The sequence below is a fragment of the Macrotis lagotis genome, chromosome 5 (assembly GCF_037893015.1).
Source record: "Macrotis lagotis isolate mMagLag1 chromosome 5, bilby.v1.9.chrom.fasta, whole genome shotgun sequence".
Classification (NCBI taxonomy): domain Eukaryota; kingdom Metazoa; phylum Chordata; class Mammalia; order Peramelemorphia; family Peramelidae; genus Macrotis; species Macrotis lagotis.
In genome coordinates, this window is record NC_133662.1 from 91,547,414 (window position 1) to 91,570,170 (window position 22,757).

Consider the following 22,757-nt stretch of genomic DNA (forward strand, 5'->3'; position numbering starts at 1 on the left):
ATTTATTTATTTAAGGCAATGGGGTTAAGTGATTTGCCCAAGGTCATACAGTTAGACAATTAATGTGTCTGAGGCCAGATCTCAGGTCCTCCTGACTCCAGGGCCAGTGCTCTATCCACTGTGCCACCTAGCTGCCCCTTCTGCTGACAATTTCTGAAATTGTAATAATTAAATAAGCCATCAAGTATCATAGACAGAGAGTGAATGAATGGGATCAAATATTATATAGAATAAATTACATTTGGATAATTGTTCAAGCTTCTATGACATCAAGTTTAAATAAGATTTCATCTTTATAAAATTAATATTCCATGAGTAATATCTGAAAATAATAGAATGTTAGGAACTAAAATTGTGCATCATTCAAAATGCAATGCAAGAATGAATGATGAGCATGTGATGGGTAAAAAGTAAATTGGAGTTCATTATCAATGTTATAAAAGATATTAACAAGATCCATGTAGAGATTTTAAGGCATAAAAGACAGACAACCTGTGTGTTGCATTGACAATAATGTTTTCCCACAGAATAAACCTATACAAAAAGAAATATGTGGATATTGTTTCCAATAAACACCCTTGTCAAAAACCACATACATCAGTGCTATCACAGATACAGTAAAAAGATGAAAATATTAGATAATCATTATGAAAAACATCACATGAGTCATTAGAAAAATCAAATAATATGTAATGAGTTATGATTAGGAAGAACTTTGATATTATGAATGGTGACAACTATACATATATGAATCATGAATTTAGTATCTGAACAGATACAAATTATGTTAAGTGATCATCACTATGCTGTTATCATATTTAGAATCACAATTGTTTGTCATCTCCTTGTACTAGAGTAAAATATCAGGTATCAGATGCCTGTGGTACCAGATGAAAACACACAAAATAGACTATTTATACATGAACAAGAGGATTGTATTTTTTCCAAATCATAAGTCTCTGATGAGGAGGATATTACTAACACACAACAGTCTCTTCAAACTAAATTAATTATTGATACCATTTATCAGTAATTTATAAGTAATCTTACGTTGGTCAGTGTCATAAATAAAACCTTGTTCCAATGAGATCTTTAATTCCTGGTGAATACACTAATAAAATACCTTGGACTACAAAATTTTCTTTCAGATCTGTCTTCTGGTTTTTTAAATTACCTAGATACATATCTTTGGCAGAATTTCCATTGGCATCAGTGAAAGCAACAATAGAAAATTTATATAGATTTCTGCTTTGATGGCAAAGAGACTCTTATTGATGAACTTATAGGTTAATATATATGTCCTGTTCAATGAAAAGTATTCATTTTGGAAATGGCTATTATCAAAAACCCATAACTTTTCTATCATCTCTACTAAATAGATATTGTTCAATCAATAAATGCCTTTCCTATAGGAGTTCCAGGCTATTTCCTGATATCATCTCTTTAATCATCAAATGGGACACACTAGAAGCTCCAATACTTACTTGTTTCTGTAGATGAGAAAATTGAATTAAGCTCCAGAGAATCTATCAAGCTGTTAGAGAAAAATAAAAGAGTATATTTCTTCTAATTACTTTCATAGTATTTTATAATGTTTTTCACAAATTACTATTATGAAGTATTATTACTAGGGGATGGGGTAATAGATGACAGATTTTCTCATTTTGTTCACATGTGGTACTAATTGTAATGCCAAAGACCACATCAAATCACTAAGAAGGCCAGTAACATTTATTCTTACATGGCCACAAATGATGCCCCTATGCCTTGCCAAACATTTTGAACTAAATGTCATTTTTTATTTGGAAAACTAGGCAAAGGAGGAAGGGTAATTCATTGCAGATCCATGAAACCATCAAACCAAATCAAATTTTTGGAGTTGGAGTCAAAGTGACAGAGTAAAGTTAGAGACTCTCTGAAGTCATCCCCCAAAACACTCCAAATAACCTTATAAAATAATGGCCATAATCAAATTCTAGAGTGACAGAATTGTCAAAAAGACTGAGTGAAACAATTTCCACCCCAAGGCACTGGGGAATGGTCTGTTGCACAGGGGTGAGAAAGGAGCACAGAGTAACCCCTGCCATCCATGAACAGATCAGGGGGTCAATGGGTCAGTGGCAGCAGTGACAGCTATCAGACTTTTCAACCCAGAGATTTCCAATGTCAACTTGAAAGGTCAGAAAAAAATCTGTCCCACCAGGATGAGAGTGGAGTAGACTCTAATGTAGACCACAGAAGACAAGGAGAAAACCTCAGGAGCCCCTGAATCAGCTGTTTTCAGAAGATGAAAGATAAGGGGATCAGAAGCAGATTGCAAGGGTCTCTTTGCTATCACTGAGGCAGGACTCTGTTGCCTTGCCCATACTAAGATCTGAGTCATAGTATGGGCTCCCAGTCCCAAAAAAAGGATCAGAAGCACAACAGATTACTGCCACAGAGGAACAGAGACCCTCCTCACATTTCTGTGAGGTCATCCAAAGACCAGAGAAAACTGTCTAGGAGAGTATTACAAACCTCTCCTTATATCAAAGACCTTGGAAGAACTGAAAACTTGCAGATCCCTAGAAGTATCTCAAAAAACTCCCAAAAGCTTGGAATAGTGCACCCTTTACCCTGGGAGCAGAGCCCACTTTAACTGAGAGTTAAAATCAAGTCATAGACTGAGGAAATGAGCAAATAACATAAGATAAAAAAATCTGATCATAGGCAGTTACTAGGGTCATAAGGAAGATCAAAATACACACTCAGAAAAAAGATAAAATGAAAGCTTCAATATAAAAAGCCTCTAGTAAAAATATGAATTAGTCTCAGGCCATGGAAAAGCTAAAAAGGAGTTTGAAAATTAAGTAAGGGAGGTAAAGGAAAACTTGGGAAGAAAAAATGAGAGTGATGAGGGAAAATCATGAAGACGGAGACACAAAATCTGGAGAAAATAACATTTTAAAAACTAGACTAAGAGTTTACAAACTAGGATCAAATGAAAAATGAGGTCCAAAAAGGTCCATGAGGAAAAGAATACTTTACAAAGCAGAATTGCTTAAATGGAAAAGGAGATAGGAAAGTTCACTGAAGAATGTAATTCCTTATAATATAGAACTGAGCAAAAGGAGGCTGTTGACTTTGTAAGAAACAATGAAATAAAATCAAAAGAATGAAAACTAGAAGAAAATGTAAAATATCTCATTGTAAAAAACAACTGACCCAGAAAATAGATCCAGAAGAGGCAACTTAAAAAAAATTGGACTACCTGCAAAACATGGTCAAAAAAATAAAAGAGCTTAGACATCATCTTTCAAGAATTTATCAAGGAAACCTGTCCTGATACTCTAGAAGTAGAGAACAAAATAGAAATTGAAAGAATCTGCAAATCGCCTCCTGAAAGAGATCTTAAAATGAAAACTGCCAGGAACCCAAATTTTAGAGCTTCCAGGTCAAGAAGAAAATATTACAAGTATACAGTAAGAAAGATTCCAATTATCATGGAGTCACAGGTCAACACAAAATTTAGCAGCTTCTATATGAAGAAATTGTAGGGCTTGGAATATAATATTAAAGAAGGCAAAAAATCCTGGATTACAAGAATCAACTAACCAGCCAAATTGAACATACTCTTTCGGGGGAAAAAGATGGAAAGGGAACCTTCAAACTTTTCCTGTTGAAAAGTCCAGAGCTGATCAGCAAATTTGATCTTTAGATATGAGACTCAAGTGAAGCATAAAAATGAACAGGAAAGGCAAATTATAAGGGACTTATTGATGTTGAACTGCTTATATATTCCTTCACGGGAAGATTATAAAGATAACTCGTGAGCTTTCTCATTTATTACGGCAGTTAGAAGGAGTATAGGCACAACTGGGAGTTGAATATGAAGGGATAATATATTAATAAGATAGAGTTAAAGAGTGAGAGAGGAATGTACTGGGAAAAAAGTAAAGAGGGTGGTATCTGAGCCATCAAAATTGATTCGGAGAGTGAAGAACATATGCACTCAATTAGTTATAGAAATCTATTTTATCCTAGAAGAAAGTAGGAGGGGAAAAGGATAGGAGAAAGGGGAGAGAAAGTGATAGAAGAGAGGACTGTGGTGGGGTATAGTCAGATGCAAAACACTTTTGAGGAAGGACAGAATGAAAGCTGGGAAAGAACAGAATAAATGGGGGTGGGGTGGAATAGGATGGAGAGGAAATACAATTAGCAACAGTTATTGTGGGAAACAATATTGAAACAAAATTTCTCTGATAAGGACCTCATTTATCAAGCATAGAGAACTGAGTCAAATTTATAAAAATTAAGTGCTATTCCCCAGTTGATAAATGAACAAAAATTGTGAACAGTTTTCAGATGAGGCTATCCATGCTATCTATGGCCATATTTTAAAAAAATATCAAAGCTCATTATTGATTGGGGAAATGCAAATTAGAACAATTTTGAGATTCTATCTTATATTCATTGGTTGAAACTCATTTGCATTGGATTGGCTAGCAGGACTGAAAGAGAAAGTGACAGATGGTGGAGGGGATGCAGGGAAATTAAGATATTGTTGGAGGAGTTAGAAATGATTCAACAATATTCTAGAGTAATTTGGAACTATGTCCAAGGGGCTATAAACAATTCCTACCCTTTCATCCAACAATACCACTACCAGGTCCATATTCCAGAAGAGATTAGTTAGGATATTTAATTTGCTTCATGTTATTTTGAACATATATTGAATATTTAAGTACTTAGCATAGTATATCAGGAAAAATGTTTATGCAAATCATTAAAGTTCATACTTATCACTCATAGACTTCTCTGTGTCTTCATTTGAATCACATGGAGGTTGAAGAAACAATTACAGGTTAATATTTATAACTTCTTTTCATATTTGGACTGAATATTTTTACTTGTGTTAGTTAACATGGAAGTATAGAAAAGATCATATGTTGATTACATTTTAAATGCCTTAGAATTCTTTAGCTTGTTATTTTATTTTTAGGAAGTTAAGAGTTAAAATAGGTGGCAGAGTATAATATCATAACCCTATAATTCATTATTTAAACTTGGCCCCCTTCTTTGTCAACTTTATAAAGCTTAAATATTTTAATAAAACTTATTCAAATGAAAATTTCAACTTCATCTGCAAATCAAATTTCAAACTTTAAAATACAAAACAAATGCCAGCTGTAGTTGTTTTCACTGTTTTTTGTTGTTATTGTTTGTAGTTGTAATTATTATTGCCAGCAAAATTAATTGTACTTGATGAAGTAATTTGGGCACTTCAGTTGGTACTAGGGTTTTCCCTCAAAGCCAAATGATATCTGTGGTCTTTACTAATGAAACAAAGATAGACAGACAGACACAGAGGTATAGAAATAAAGACAGAAAGACAGAGACAGAGACACAGATATAGACACAGACACAGAGATGCAGAAATATAGGAAAAAAAAACAAGAGGCTGAGAGTACCTTCTTTTAAAATTAAATAGAAAATCTCTTGTAGACAATCCCTGAAAAGTCTAAGTGAAGTTTGATACTCCTATGAAATACTGAGTATTGACTTGTTAAAATTCAAATGAATTCAAGTTAAATCAAGTGAATCTGCATTCAGTTTTATAATTTGCTTCACTTGGAGTTGGTATAGTTTGTGTTTCTTTGGTTTGAGTTAGATAATTTACCACATTGGAGCATTATTAGAGATGCTTGTACAGTGTAGGGCAGCCCTCTATCTAAACCCCCTTTGTCTCTTTTGTGAATCTGAAATCTTGACTGAGGCTCAATGAAAGAATGAAAGTGGCGGGGGAGCATAATTCTAAGCAAATTTAATAAAGGGTTTATCTCAATGATTATTTCTAGTTAAATTATATGGCATTGCAGCAATGAAAAAACACTTTGAGAGGGATAGGTGGAATAAAACATGAAAATGTATTCTTAGGACCACCCTCATAGTACAACTGACCTTAATAAATGACCTTTATTACTCAACAGAAACTAATAGATTCATGTTGTATATCTCCAAAAGTTAGAGCTATCTGGGTCGGTAATATTTAGGCATTTATTATCATCAGGATTAAAGAAAAGATCAACTGTTTAGGTGGGTCTATCATTAAGAGCAGTTAGCTGATTGCATTGATTAACTATAATTGCTTAGTCTATATGATATTCATAAATACAAAATACATCTCATTTCATATTTACAGTTGTTATAGTAGTGATTAGAGATCTCTCTAATTCTTATAGAAATTAATCTAACCAAATATAAAATGTAAATTATTTTTCTATGAAGAGGCTCATCCACACACCCCATCTCTCATTTTAAGATCTTTACATTAAAATTAAAGTCTTAATGGTATAAAATATAAACAAATCAACTGAATAGTATCAGGGGAAAACTCATAAAGAAAATTTTAGCACTATTATCAAATCCATAAAAAGACATTTACATTAGAAAGAAGGATAGGGATAGCAAATATCCAAAAATACAAAATCAGAAGGGGTGAAAATAACACCTGACCTGGAAAATGTTATATAGGCCACTATTTTAGCTATTTCTTTAAGGACCTTCAAAAATCCCATACTCCTTGTTCCAACAAAATTTTTACTAATTACATTCTCCCAGTGATATAGAAGAAATCATAGATAACCATAACCTCAATATTAATCAAAATTATTTTCTTTGGTTAAAAAAAATCTATGTTGGGCACAAGTAACCTACAGTGTTTCACTGATGATAACTTTGAGAAGTAATATACATATATGCCATCAGATAAGATGTGAATGATTGGAAGGGGAGGAAGGATAGTTTTGCTGTTAGGTTGAGAACAATACAGAACTAATCCCTGAGATAGGAAAATGATCAGCTGAAGCCCACTTTTCTTCTATCCAAGAATAATATGAGGAATTTGTGGGAAAGCACAGCCAAGTTTCACACTGCATGAAAATAGATGGGAGTCTTCGGTTCTTCCTGCTGCTGAAGTAGTATGTGCAACATTGGGGTTTCATACAAGTAACTGTCAGTCCAGGCTAAATGCAGTTTAGTTTATTGACAGGGTGACTAAACTCTTTTCCTCCTGAATGCTACATGAATTATTGTTATTGATTCTCATTGACCATTTGTTCTGAAATGTAATGGGGATAAAAGAGCAATGTCCTTTTACTTTTGCAGTTGTAAATAAAACTTGCTTAAAAGGGGACTAACATGCTGCATGGAAACTTCCTTTAAAAACAAGTTCTTTGTAAACTCTAATTTGCAGCTAATTTGTCTTCCTCAGGGTATCTTGTTTGATCCTATCAGCAGCCCTCCTTTAGGGGTCATCAAATGTGAAACCCTTCAAGTAATTCCAAATATTATGGATGCAATGACTGTGAGTGACTTCCTGTAGGAGCAGTTACTTTGAATTCTGATTTCCTTTCACTGGAGCAAGACAGGTCCCTTCTCACAACAGAATCTATGAGATACTTTACATTTATTTTAAATTTGACTACCTCACTACCTTAAGCTTTTATATATTACAGGTCTTTATGGACCCTGAGGTGATTTATCTCTCCAGTTCCTGACCCAGAGCTTTCAATGAACCAGGTGTAATTGCAATGCATTTTATCCATTATTCTTTTAGCTGATCCTGGTCAATATTGATCAGGTTTTTTTTCCTCCAGCACAGTTTCAATTAACTGGCTCTTTCTGATATTTCACAGATCTAGTAATATTTTGTTTCTTTTTCCATTGCCTGATATTTTGCTTTAGGTTTAAACTTTATTCTGGCTCTTTAGCTAGGAAAAGAAGCTGAATGAAAATGAGACTTGTTTTGGGGCCAGAATATAAAAACCTACTCCTTTTAAAATTATCAACCAAAGGAGTCTAAAAACACACTCCCATAGTAGGGGTATTCTTTTATACTCTCAAAGATACTTAGATCTAAAATGTCAACTAATTTATAATTTCAAATTTAGATCTAATGAAGTGACTTTCTTTTGAAGGGTTTCATTTTTTGATTTTTTTTACATCACAACTGTTCGCCATTAAACATTCTTATGACAAAGACAAGCATTAAAGCAAAACCAACCAATACCATATCTAAGACATTCTATATCTATATCTCCTACCTTTCCACTGAGAAAGCATATGTCTTTCTTCTTAACACTTCTAAATGACCCAGGTGACTTTTACAATTTTATCACAATACTGAAATTCTTTAAAATTTATTGTTGCTACTATTTACATATTTATTGATTGGGTACATTTTAATTTCTGTACTATATATATGACACTTCTCTGGAAGAAGTCTTGTCTTCCATTTTGTTTTCCCAAAGCAAAAATTATACATATATATATATATATATATATATATATATATATATACACACACCAACACACACACATATGTATATATATTAATCTTCTAAATGAGAAAACTGATATATACTCAGAATTTCTCCATTCTATCTTCTATCATATAACAGTTTTCAAGTCGCTTCTTCCCAAACACTATATCTCTTCCCCTCAGGTGATACAGGTTCACATGCCTGCTTCTCATGTTCTATAAATCTACTTAAGCTTACCATTTCTTTCAATTCTCTGCTTCAATTTAGGGGGAAGGTCAGAAATGCTGGGGAATAAAATAGAAAAATTTTCTGCCTCATAAGGCAGAACTTATTCTTAGAGTTTCCTTTCCATCTAGGTCAGGTATTATTTAGGGAGCAAAATGTTTCCCAATAGCATTGCCATTTTGGATTGAATGACTCTTCTGCCTCATCCTTATTCCTTGCTCATGTGATATCCTTTTGCTAAAAGATGTGCTGTGACATCTATGAATGTCTCCATTCCACTTTGGTGCATATGAACCCATAAAAAATTGCATAAGTAATGTATGGATAATGACTTCTCGGAAATTTGTTCATGTCTTACTTAATTCATCTTTCTAATTCAAAGTCAAATTTACTGGAACTTCATGAGTTTTGCCAAATTAAACCATTTGCTTGTGAAGAATGCCTTAGAACTATGTCAAACACCATGATTTGAAAACTGATTTCCATAATCTTGGAAAAATCATGTCACTTCCTTGGGGATCAGTTTTGTTATCTCAAAAATGAGATAAGTGGATTAAATGACCTCCAAGCTCTATTCCATTTCTACATCTTTGATCATATACATCATTGGGAGAAAAGAAACTGTGGATGAAAGAAAATCAAGCTGACCATAATCAAAGTTCTGATTATTTCAGCTAAGGAGTGATGCTTTCTCAGTAATTTATAGTTCTGTTTATTTTATATAATCTGACTCTGGACATTCCAAATTTCAATCTATTAAAGCTAAAGATCTTTCCAGCTTCATTTAACTTTGTGTCTCACATTTTCAGACTTATTCTCATGTGACAAGTGATCTTTTGCCTCAGTTCTAACCTAGCCTTTAGTCACTGAAGGGGTTTTGCCTCAGATAAATTGTGAAGTAGGAAAAACCTTACTTTGAAAAGGCCTGGATTTCCCACTATATCCAGGGCTATTCTGCTGTGTCTTGCTACTGGACTCTGATGACTGAAGGAGAGAGTGAGGCCAATGACTTTGCAAAGCCCTGCCTCACTTAAACACAATTAACCTACAAGTCAAGACATTAGCCTCCTGGTGTCATGGTTCCACTTTAGGAAAAAAGGAAGAAGAATAACAACAAAGTGAGGCATTCCCCATATCTTTTCTTTTCTTCCATTAGGTCCTGAAATATTTGTTGATATCTTACTAGAAAAATCTTCCTTTTTAGAAGTTGTGTCTTGAATTTTTAAAGTTAATACTTGTTACCTTGTTTATGAAAAAGTTTTCTTCAGCAATAAAGACACTTATTTCTACGATTTCATAAAAATCTTCCTTAATATTTTTTTTCACTGAATTTGATTTTGTGACAAATTCTGCTAAATAGAGAATTTTGGCAAAGATCAAGGGGACAGCATTCAGAAAGCATTGTGGTTTCTCTAGAAAATATTAACATTTCAAATTTCTACAAAGAATATCTTTCTCAAATGTGAAAAGGAATTTATTCTCATAATTTTACTTCCACATGCAAGAGAATTAATGTGTTTGGAATATATTAGAAAATATATAAAGTCAGATGAAAATTACAGTAAATGTTCATTCAAAATAATGCTGTAAATTTATAAAACTTTAAACTTCTGTAAGTTTTTCTTGCTTAGATATTTCAGAACTTTGATATTTTATATCATCCAAAGGGAAAGCTACCAATTCACCTTAAAACTACACAAAGCTCAAAGCATGAACAGGCTTATTTACAGTATAAAGGAAACAAAATTCATAGCAAAACTCACAGAAAATTATACCTACCAGTGAACAGACTTTCTTCAGAAATATATCTAATCCTCACCATCTTTAGTATGATTTAGTAAAACTCCAAACAGGCACACCCCTGCATTACTTCTCCATATTGACACTCTCTGTATTCCAAACATCATCACTTTATCTATAACTCAAAATTTCTACTACTTTATCCTTTTTTAAAGCTTAATTAAATTTTATTTAAAGTCCCAAATTTTCTTTCTCTCCCCTCTCCCAATCATTGAGAAGGTAAGAATTTTTTTAATTGCAAATATATATATATATATATATATATATATGTATATTTATATATACTTAAAGCAAATTTCTTCATTAGTCATGTTCCAAGGGAAAAAAAACACAAGAAAATGAAAGAAATAAAATGTGCTTTATTCTGTACTCTGAATCCTTTAACTCTCCTTCTGGATATAAAAAGGATGTTTTATAATAGGTCCCTTTGGAATTATGTTTGGTCATTACCAAACACAATCTTTTTCATGTTGTCAATTTTTGTCCCTCCTTTTTAAATCTTTTGCTTTCAGGTCATACTTTCTATAGTTCTTACCTCCTAGACTTCTATTTTGTAGATAACTTTTTTTTTGGCAAGGCAATGGAGTTAAGTGACTTGCCCAAGGCCAAACAATTAAGTAAGTATTAAGTCTATGAGGTCAGATTTGAATTCAAGTCCTCCTGACTCCAGGTTTGGCTCTCTAGTCACTGCACCACCTAGCTAGTTGCTCCTAAATATTTCTTTCTTTATCCTAAACTTCTCTACTAGTAGTCTATCCTTTCTGTAATATTTTTAAGTTCTTATTAAATGAAAATCATTCCTGATCCCAACTCTTCTTTTAAGAACCTGCATCTCAGCTCCAAACATCTATACACATCTGAACTCTCCCTTTAAGCAAAGACAGGTGAGTGACTATAGTATGAACTTCATTCTAAAATATTTAAGTGAATTTGGAACTGAGAGAAAAAAATGATTCCCTGACAATAGTGTAAGAAGGGAGGAAAAGTATTTGGGGTCTGCACTAAAGGGCTTTTTTTTATCTTTCAACATCATCTCTTTCTTCCTTACTTTTATAAAATACTCTGAAATTTAGAGAACAAACTTTGGATTACATAAATAATCTTCTGCTGATATTAGGACTATGCTGAGAAGTCTGTGACAAAACATTTATCTGTTTCAATCTGACAACAATAACAACAAAACTAATTACCCCCTTTGAGTAATATTAAGTTATTCCAACTCAAAAGGCAGCACTGGCTTAATTAATTCCTTTCATTTAGGAATTGCTTCATCATTACAAACTTTCAGTGACATTTAAAAAAATAGGTAAAAATTTCATTTTAGGGTTAGGAAAGTAGTTAGTTATCAGGGTGCAAAAGGATGGTAAACATCATGAATGATATTTTCCTTCTATTCTTTTTTAATAAATGCACATATATTAGTGCCAGAAAATTTCCACAAAATATAGTTTAGTTTTTGTTTAAGTAACATGAGTAGTTAAGTCACAAAGCTCCTGGTAAATCATGTTGCTGCCATCTGGGAGGTTGGTGGAATAGGAAAGCTATTTTTCTAGTCAGTGTTCCCAAAGAAAATACCAAAATATTTCCAAATCTGAGGCTACCTATAGGCAAGAGTTACAAGCATAGAAAACCTATAACTTATAAGATTGCATTCTTAAACTGATCCTTAAATGGTGATAGAAGCTATAATTATTAGAGAGAACAAGGGTGTCATCGCAAACTTCGCTATGAAAGAGAAACAATTTTCTATAGCTTTGTCAGCTTGTAGCATACCTCTGTGTATTGTTGTTCCTATGTATTGTATGTGTCCTCAGGAAAATCTTGTGTGGGGAGACAGAAGGGTGAGAGACAATGAATATTTTTTTTAGGTTTTATTTTTTTTTTTTTTTTGCAAGGCAAACAGGGTTAAGTGGCTTGCCCAAGGCCACACAGCTAGGTAATTATTGTCTGAGATCGGATTTGAACCCAGGTACTCCTGACTCCAGGGCCGGTGCTTTATCCACTATGCCACCTAGCTGTCCCGACAATAAATATTTTTTAAAAGCTACTCTGTGTTAAGTACTATATTTATTACAAATACAAATATTTCATTTGATCATCATAGCAGCCAGGGTATGCTGTCATCATCCCCATATCATAGTTGAGAAAACTGAGGCAGATAACATGCACAGTATTTTACAAATTTTAAAATACCTATATAAATGTTCTCATTGTCGTCATCATTTTCATCATGATCATTGTTATCATTGTCATCATGATATCAGAGACACCTGTCTTGCATTACTTTCTAAGCCTTTGCTGATCCTTTTTTGAGTATCTGTGGGGATGAAAGTTAGATATATTATTATAGTAATCCTGATAAATCTTGACACAGAGAAAATAAATTTCAAATAAGTCATCGGACAGAATTTTCAAACTTCCCCAGCACAGATATATGTCCTATAATAATTCTGGTAGGCATTCAAGATTATCTATATATTTCTGATAATATATTTAAAATATATATTCATGTTATACATATATAACATATATTAGATTACTCTTTGTCAAGAGGAAGAGGGGAGGGAAGGGAAGGAGAAAGAAAAATGTGGAACTCAAAACCTTATAAAATGAATGCTTAAAGTAGTTAGAAAAATTAGTAGTTAGAAAGATTAACAAATTTATTTTTCAAAATCAAAATAGGGGTGGCTAGGTGGCATAGTGGATAAAGCACCGGCCTTAGAGTCAGGAGTACCTGGGTTCAAATCTGTCCTCAGACACTTAATAATTACCTAGCTGTGTGGCCCCCGGGCAAACCACTTAACCCCATTTGCCTTGCAAAAAAACTAAAAAAAATTAAAATAAATATGCCAAATTTTACTGCTATTGCTTCCTCAGGTATCTTATATTGATTGGGATGAAGGGAAGAAAGACTCTGGAGGAAGGGTACTCTGACAGAGCAGAAAACTGGGAGGGAGTTATCATAATGGGATAAATAGAGCACTGGATTCGAAATCAGAAGACCTGATTCTGGTTTTGTTTAGTTACTACTAACATTGTTATGTCACTCAAGTTGAGGTCTCAGGTTTTTTTTTTTCCATTTATAAAACTAGGGGAAGCTAAGTGACACAGATGGAGCACCGAACCTGGAGTCAAGAATAGCTAAGTTCAAATCTAACTTCAAATACTATCTGTGTGACCCTGGGGAAGTCATTTAACTTTGTTTGCCTCTGTATTATCATCTGTAAAATCTGCTGAAGAAGAAAATAGAAAACTAATCCAATATCTTTTCCAAGGAAATACTCAATCAGATCACAAAAAGTAAAAAATGACTGAACAACAGCAAAATGAACCCATCTGAAAGGTGCTAAATTCTCTAAGTCTCAATCATATTATATTGAGAGGAAACTTGAAAAGACTAGAGCAATTCCTTTTTCTTTGAAGGTCAGGGGATGGAAGGAGACTATGAAAAGCTACATACAATGTCAGACTTATTTGATACACTATTTAGGTCTGCTGAACTTTTTGTCTGCTTCTTCCTTTGTTTATTATATGGATGTAACTCTGGAATGGGGAAAACAGATATATTGGGAAATATAGGAGATGTAAAAACAAAAAAATCAATAAAAATATTTTAAAAGACTAGTGATAGTGCACTGAAGCATTTAAAACTATTTGAATTTTGTATTGCAAAAGAAATGGCTTTCACCTCTAGATGCCCTCTTTTCTTCTTTTTATCCTCATGCTCAAAGCCTACTGAGTCAGTCTAGTTGTATTTTCTAATCTGAAAAAAAATACTATGAGTCAAATCAACTAAAATATGAGTGGGAAATTTATAGCTTATCCTTTTTTGTGAGTCTGGCAAATGTGCTGATTTCTCAGCTTTTCCAGAGCTCTATGAGCAATATCCCCTTGTTATCTATACAGTCAGACAGTAATCTCTTAGGCAGCTTAATGAGGCTATGGCTCCATATCTAAACTCACACATATAGACAAAAAAAAAAAAGATTGATTGGGTAAAAAAATAAATATTTTAAGAGGGTCATTATAAATAAGATCCCAGTGCCTAGCATTTCATTTGACAAAACAAGAAATTCTTTCCCTGGAGCTTTTATGCTGAGCATCACATTTCTGGCTGTTTTGAGACTTGGCTAGAGCTGTCCCCTCCCTTCTTTCCTTCTCTAAGCTGAAAACTATGCATGGTACTGTAAAATTGACAAGGATTGTTGTAAAGTCCAGAGCTTCAGGCTAGGAGATTGGGGAAAGGAATAAGTATTTTTCTAAAGCTTGACATCTCTTCACTCTTAAAGCTATAGTTTTCATGTAGGTGTTTATTTTTTAAAGGTACTTAGAGAAAATGCTAAATATTAAATAGCGCAGTTCTTTGAGTTCTCCATCCAAACCATCTTAAAAATAAAGTAATAGAAGAGTTTACCCTTTGCAAGTTTTGCTGAGCTGGCAGTCAAGTTTTGGTAACTAACCAGTTTCTTATTCCATGCAGTCATGATATTCCCTTAGGGTAGAAATGTAACCAACTAATGTGAATAAATACATCTCCCTTCAAACTCACTGATCCAATTTTCACAAATTGGAAAGGAAGGTAAAAATCCCAGATTCTACCTGCAAATATGGAAATAGTATCTACTGTTAAATCTAAGATTAAAAGAATATATTGAGACCACCAGTAACAGTTATATCCTATGATAAGCATAATTTGATTTTCTGGCTCTTAACTTGACTGAAATTAATACTAGGACAATTGAGCAGAGCAATTTTATCAACTTCAGTAAGTCAGTGGTGAAATGTATTTTAACTAAAGTTTTGACTGATAACAAAACCAGAACAATTATACCTCTGTAGAATTTTGTTATTGTAATCCAAGGAACTCTATTTTAATGCAATATCTGGGTAAGAAATAATCACTAAAACACATTGGCTATACATTCAAAGATGCTTCATTTACTTAATATTATATGAAACAGAGTGAAGCTTGGAATGTAATGACTTAGAATATTCTTCCACCTCCACCTATTACCTAGAAGTCATACTATTGAAGAAAAGATCTTTTATTACCACATGAAAGTATGCAATAAAATAAATTATAACAATACTAAAATGAAAAATTGGGAAGAGAAATGAGAGCAATGCCAAGCAATGAAAACCTGGTCAGCAACTTGTTGAAAAAGATACCAAAAAATGCAAAGAAAGCATGTTAAAAATGAGTTTAGGTCAAATGGAAAAAGTAGTCCAGAAGGTCAATGAGGAGAAGAATACCTTAAAAAGCAGAATTGGTCACATGGAAAAGGAGCTAAGAAAACTCTTTGAAGAAAATAATTCCTTCAAATATAGAATGGAACAAAGGAAACTGATGACTGTATAAGGAATCAAGAAAAAATAAAACAAAATCAAAAGAATGAAAAGCTAGAAGAAAATGTGAAATATCTCATTGGAAAAACAACTGACTTGGAAAAAAGATAATAGTTAATAGATAATAATAATGATATAAGATAATATAAAATTATTAGGCTACCTGAAAGTCATGACCAGAAAAAGAACCTTGATTTCATTTTTAAAGAATTTCTCCAGGAAACTTTCCCTGATATCCTAGAGCAAATGGCAAAATAGAAATTGAGAGAATCCACTGATTACCTCCTAAAAGAGATTCCCCCCCCAAAAAACATTGTAGGAATATTATAGGCAAATTCCAAAAAACTCAAGTCAAATAAAAAATATTACTAGTAGCCAGAAAAAAACAACTCAGATATCATGGTGCTATAGTCAGGATTGTGCAGAACTTGACAGCATCTATAGTAAGGACTCATAGGACTTGGAATATGATATTCCAGAGGGCAAAAAAGCTTGGATTACAGTCGAGAATCATCTACCCAGCAAAACTGAACATCCTCTTCTAGGGGAAAAGATGGGTATTCAAATGAAATAGAGGACTTTCAGTCTTTCCTATTGAAATGACAAGAGCTGAACAGAAAGTTTGATCTCCAAGTATAAGACTCAGGCAAAACATAGAAAGGGTGAATGGGAAGGGCAAATTATGAGGAATTTAATGATGTTGAACTGATTGTATTCCTGCATGGAAAGATGAAACTGATAACTCATATAGACCTTTTCATTAGTAGAGCAGTTAAAAGAAGCATATACAGATAAGAACAGGAGGGAGCTAAATATGAAGGTATAATATAAAGGTGGAGTCAAAGGCTGAAAAAGGAATGTACTGCAAGAAAAGGAAAGGAGAGATAGAATAGGCTAAGATATTTCACAAAAGAGTCAAGAAAAAGCTTTTTCAATGAATTGGAAGTGGGGGGAAGGTGAGGGAGAATGAGTGAACCTTCAATCTCAATGGAAATATCTTAAAGAGGAAGCAACATACACACTCAATAGGGTACAGAAATCTATATTATTGAAGAGGAAAAAGGAGAAGAAAGGAATGTGAGATTGGGGTCAAGGGGAGGGGAAGGGGTGTAGGTGATGGAGAAGAGGGAAGATTGTGGGAGAGGGTAGTCAGATACAACACACCTTTTTTTCTTTCAGGGTAGTAGAGTAGGTTGAATTGACCAAGGTCACACAACTGAGTAATTAATAGGTGTCTGGGGCTGTATTTGGGCTTGGGTCCTCTTGGCTCCAGGACCAGTGTTCTGTCTGCTGTACCAACTGGCTCCCCCATAACATACTTTTGAGAAGGGACAGAATTGATGGAGGGAAATAAAATTAGCAATAGCAACTGTGGGAAGAAATATTGAAGCAACTTCTCTGATAGACTTATGAAAAAGAATATGATAGGAGCGGCTAGGTGGCATAGTAGATAAAGCATGGGCCCTGGAGTCGGGAGCACCTGGGTTAAAATCCGGTCTCAGACCGGATTTTAATAATTACCTAGCTGTGTGGCCTTGGGCAAGCCACTTAACCCTGTTTGTCTTGCAAAAACCTAAAAAAAAAAAAGAATATGATACATCCCAGAGATAGAACTGATGCTATCTGAACACATACTGAAGCACATTCTTTTTCTTTTTCTCTCACTGTATTTTTTGTGAAGTTTCTCTGTCTTTGAGGGGGAAGGGGGGGATTATGTTTCCTTTTTCAATAAGACTATTTTAATAAAGTGTAAAATAAATAAATAAATAGAAATTAAAATATTTTATTTTCCTTCAATTACGTGTAAAAAGATTCTACTTTTCAAGACATCTTTCTCTTCATTGGATTTTTTTGTGTGTTTCCTTTATAATTTAGCCTATTCTGTTTTTTTAAGCATTCTTTTCTTCAGAATTTTTATGCCTCCTTTCTGCTGTGATGTTAACTTTTTTCATGATTTTCTTGCATCAGTCTCATTTTTCTTACCAATTTTCTTCTACCTTTCTCACTTGATTTTTAAAATTATTTTGAGCTCTTCCTTGAACTGAGTCCAACTGATATATTTTTTGAACTTTTGAATGTAGCAGTTTTGTCTTCCCTGTTACTACATGAACTTTCTCTAGTCAGGATCTTTTTATACTGTTTGCTCTTTCTTCTAACCTATTCCTTGACTTTTAACTCTATTCTATTGTGGGACTCTGCTTTAGGATCAAAGAGGTCACTGTCCCAAGTTTCATATTTTTGTTAAACTGTATACAGAGAGCATTCTGGAGACCTCTAAGTTTTCCAGTATTTCCAATATGGTAACATTTAGAGAGAAGTCTGTTTACCATTCTTCTGGATTTTGCTCTAGTTGTGAATGGCTACAGATACTCTTCCATCCTGGAATGGTAACTAGGCTCCCAGCTCCCCAACAGTTACAAGTTCTAGTGTCCTAGTTTTCCTCCTCATCCTGGGCCTGAGATTCAGGATTGTAACTCAGATTCAAAATAGTCTTGTCCTTGGTATCAACAAAGGGACACCTGTAGACTTCTGCCTTTATTACTAGCTTTAATTACTAGACTGAGAGATCTAGAAACTGCCACTACCACCACAGATTCAGAAATACCTAAGGACTACTGGTGGTTTGCTGTAGTGCAGCCTGCACAGGACTGTGCTCCACTCTTACCCCTGTGCCAACCTTCTAAATTGTCTTAGGCTGGAAAATTTATTTCACCCCATCTTTTGTGGATTCTGCTGCTTCAGAATTCATTTTGTAGTGTTATTTTAAAGTTGTAGGGAAATGGGAGAACTCTTGTGAGGACATATCTTTTCTCTGCCATTGTGACGCTAAACCTTAGAATTCCCTCCTTTCTGAAATGTTTCTAGATCAAATTATCTAATCTATTACCCTAGTCAGTCTTATTTAATTTTTTTAAATTTTTTATTTATTTTGAGTTTTACAATTTTTTTCTCAATCTTATTTCCCTACCCCACCCCCACACCACAGAAGGCAGTCTGTTAGTCTTTCCATTATCTCCATGGTATGCACTGATCTAAGTTGAATGTGATGAGAGAGAAATCATATCCTTAAGGAAGAAACATAAAGTATGAGATACTGCAAAATTACATAATAAGATAACTTTTTTAAAATTAAAATTGGTCTTTGTTCAAACTCCACAATTCTTTCTCAGGATACAGATGGTATTTTCCATCTCAGATAGCCCAAATTGTGCCTGATTGTTGCCCTGTTGAAATGAGCAACTCCATTAAGGTTGGTCATCACTCCCATGTTGCTGTTAGGGTGTACATTGTTCTTCTGGTTCTGTTCATCTCACTCAGCATCAGTTCATGCAAATCCTTCCAGGCTTCCCTGAATTCCCATCCCTCCTGGTTTCTAATAGAACAATAGTGTTCTATGACATACATATACCACAGATTTTTAAGCCATTCCTCAATTAATGGACATTCACTCAGTTTCCAAATCTTTGCCACCACTAAAAGAGCTGCTATGAATATTTTTATATACGTGGTGTTTTACCCTTTTTCATAATCTCTTCAGGGTATGGACACAGTAGTGGTATTGTTGGATCAAAGGGTATACATGTTTTTGTTGCCTTTTGGGCATAATTCCAAATTACTCTCCAAAAAGGGTGGATGAGCTCACAGCTCCACCAACAATGTATTAGTGTCCCAGATTTCCCACATCCCTTCCAACATTGATCAATGTCCTTTCTGATCATACTGGCCAGTCTGAGAGGTGTGAGGTGCTACCTCAGAGATGCTTTAATTTATATTTCTTTTATAATTAGTAATTAAGAGAAATTTTTCATATGACTATGGATCACTTTGATTTCCTCATCTGCAAATTGCCTTTGCATATCCTTTGACCATTTGTCATCTGAGGAATGGTTTGTCCTTTGTTGTTGTGGTGGTTAAAATTTGACTCAGTTCTCTGTATATTTTAGAAATGAATCCTTTGTCAAAAATACTAGTCATAAAAATTGTTTCCCAATTTATTACTTTTCTTTTGATCTTGGTTACAGCAGTTTTGTCTGTGCAAAGCTTTTTAATTTAATGTAATCAAAATTGTCTAGTTTATTTTTAATGATGTTCACCAGATCTTTCTTGGTCATAAGCTGCTTCCCTTTCCATAGATCTAACAGGTAAATTATTCCTTGATCTCCTAGTTTTCTTATAGTATTGTTTTTTATGTCTAGATCCTGTATCCATTTTGATCTTATCTTGGTATAGGGTGTGAGGTATTTGCCTAATCCATACTAACTGCCATACTAATTTCCTATCTTCCCAACAGTTTTTATAAAAGAGAGGGTTTTTATCCCAATAGCTGGACTCTTTGGGCTTATCAAATAGCAGGTTACTATAATCAATTCCTGCTATTGCACCTAGTCTATTCTACTGATATACCACTCTATTTCTTAGCCAATACCAGATAGTTTGATGACTGATGCTTTATCATATAATTTTAGATTGGTAGGACTAAACCACCTTCTTTTTTCATTAAATTCCTGAAGATTCTCTACTTTTTATTTCTCCATATGAATTTACTTACAATTTTTTCTAACTCATTAAAGCAATTTTTTGGAATTTTTATTAGTAGGGCACTAAACAAGTAGTTTAAATTTTGGCAGAATTGTCATTTTTATTATATTTGCTCAGTCTATCCATGAGCAGGTGATATTTGCCCAATTATTTAAATCTGATTTTATTTGTATGAGATGTGTTTTGAATTGTTTTCAAAGAGTTTTTGAGTATGGCTTGATAGGTAGACTCCCAGGTATTTTATATTGTCTGAAGTTACTTTGAATGGGATTTCTCTTTCTATCTCTTTCTACTGCATCTTGCTAGACATGTATAGAAATGTTGAGGGTTTGTGAGAGTTTATTTTATATCTGCAACCTTGATAAAGTGGCTAATTATTTCTAGTAGTCTTTTGGATGATCTTTCGGGGATTTGCTAAGTATACCATCATGTCATCTGCAAAGAGTGAGAGTTTTGTCTCTTCCTTCCCTATTCTAATTTGATATTGAATAGTAGTGGTAATAATGGACATCCTTGTTTCACCCCTGATCTTATTGGGAATGCCTCTAGCCTATCCTCATTACATTTAATTCTTGTTGATGGTTTTAGATAGATGTTGCTTATTATTCTTAGGAACAATCGATTTATTGCTACACTCTCTAGTGTTTTTTAGGAGGAATGGGTGCTGTATTTTGTCAAAAGCTTTTTCAGCATCTATTGATATAATCATATGATTTCTGATAGGTTTGTCATTGATATAATTAATTATACTGACAGTTTTCCTAATATTGAACCAACCCTGCATTCCTGGGATTAATCCTACTTGATCATAATGTATTATCCTAGTGATAACTTATTATAATCATTTTGCTAAGATTTTTTTTAAGATTTTTGCATCTATATTCATCAGGGAGATAGGTCTATAATTTTTTTTTCTCTGTTTTGACTCTTCCTGGTTTAGGTATCAGCACCATATTGGCATCATAGAAAGAGTTTAGGTGGAGTTCTGTCTTCACCTATTTTTCCAAAGAGTTTATATAGAATTGGAACTAATTGTTCCTTAAATGTTTCATAGAATTTACTTATGAATCCATCTGGCTCTGGAGATTTTTTCTTAGGGAGTTCAATAATGACTTGTTGATTTTTTTCTGAATAGGGTTATTTAGGTTTTTAATTTTCTCTTCATTTAACCTGGGTAACTTATATTTTTGTAAATATTCATCCATTTCACTTAGATTGTCAAATTTATTGGCGTAAAGTTGGGCAAAACAATTCAAAAATTATTACCTTAATTTCTTCCTCATTGGTGGTGAGTTCACCTGTTTCATTTATGATACTAGCAATTTGGCTTTCTTCTTTCTTTTTTTTAATCAAATTGACCAGAGGTTTATCAATTTTGTTGATTTTTTCATAAAGCCAACTCTTGGTTTTATTTATTAGTTCAGTGGTTTTCTTGCTTTTGATTTTATTTTCTCTTTTAATTTTTAGAATTTCTAATTTGATATTTAATTGGGGGGTTTTAATTTGTTCTTTCTCTAATATTTTTAGTTGCATATTTAGTTCATTGATTTCCTCTTTCTCTAATTTATTCATATGAGCATTGAAAGATATAATATATCCCCTGACAGTCATGTTGGGTGTATCCCATAGGTTTTGGTATGTTGTTTCATTATTGTTATTATCTTGGATGAAATAATTAATTCTTTCTATATTTTGCTGTTTGATCCACTCATTCTTTAAAATGAGATTATTTAGTTTCCAATTAGTTTTGGGTCTATATCTCCCTGGCCCAATATTTTATGTGATTTTTATTGCCATATGATCTGAGAAAGATGTATTCACTATTTCTGCCTTTCTGCAATTGATTATTAGGTTTTTATGCCCTAATACATTGCCAATTTTTGCATAAGTGCCATGTACTGCAGAAAAGAAAGTATTGTATTAGAAATGCTAGCTATGTTAGTAAGTGAAGAAAAAGAAATTAATGAATTAGATGGGCAATGAGGTAATGAAACTAAATCTTTTTGCGGATGATATGGTAATACGCTTGGAAAATCCTAGAGTCAATAAAAAAATCTATTTGAAATAATTAATAATGTTAGCAAAGTAGTAGGATATAAAATAAATCCACATAAATCACTAGAATTTCAATATATCACCAACAAAACCCTATAAGATGAGATAGTAAGATCTGCCTTATTTAAAAATAACTGCAGACAGCTAAAACTACCTAGAAATATACCTGCCAAGACAAACTCAGAAGCTATATGAGAAGAATTATAAAACACTTTTTATCCTGATAAAGTCAAATTTAAATAGAGGAATATTATTTGTGGGTGAACATAACAATATAATAATGACAATTCTACCTAATTACATATTCAATACAATCTTAGTTAAATTGTTAAAAATTATTTTTATTAGAAAAAATTACAAAACTCATTTAGAAAAATAGTCCAGAATATCAAAGGAGTTGATTAAAAAATATAAAGGAAGAAGGTGTAGCAGTATCTGACCCTAAACTATATTATAAGATCTAAAATTTTCCACTGATATGTACTACCA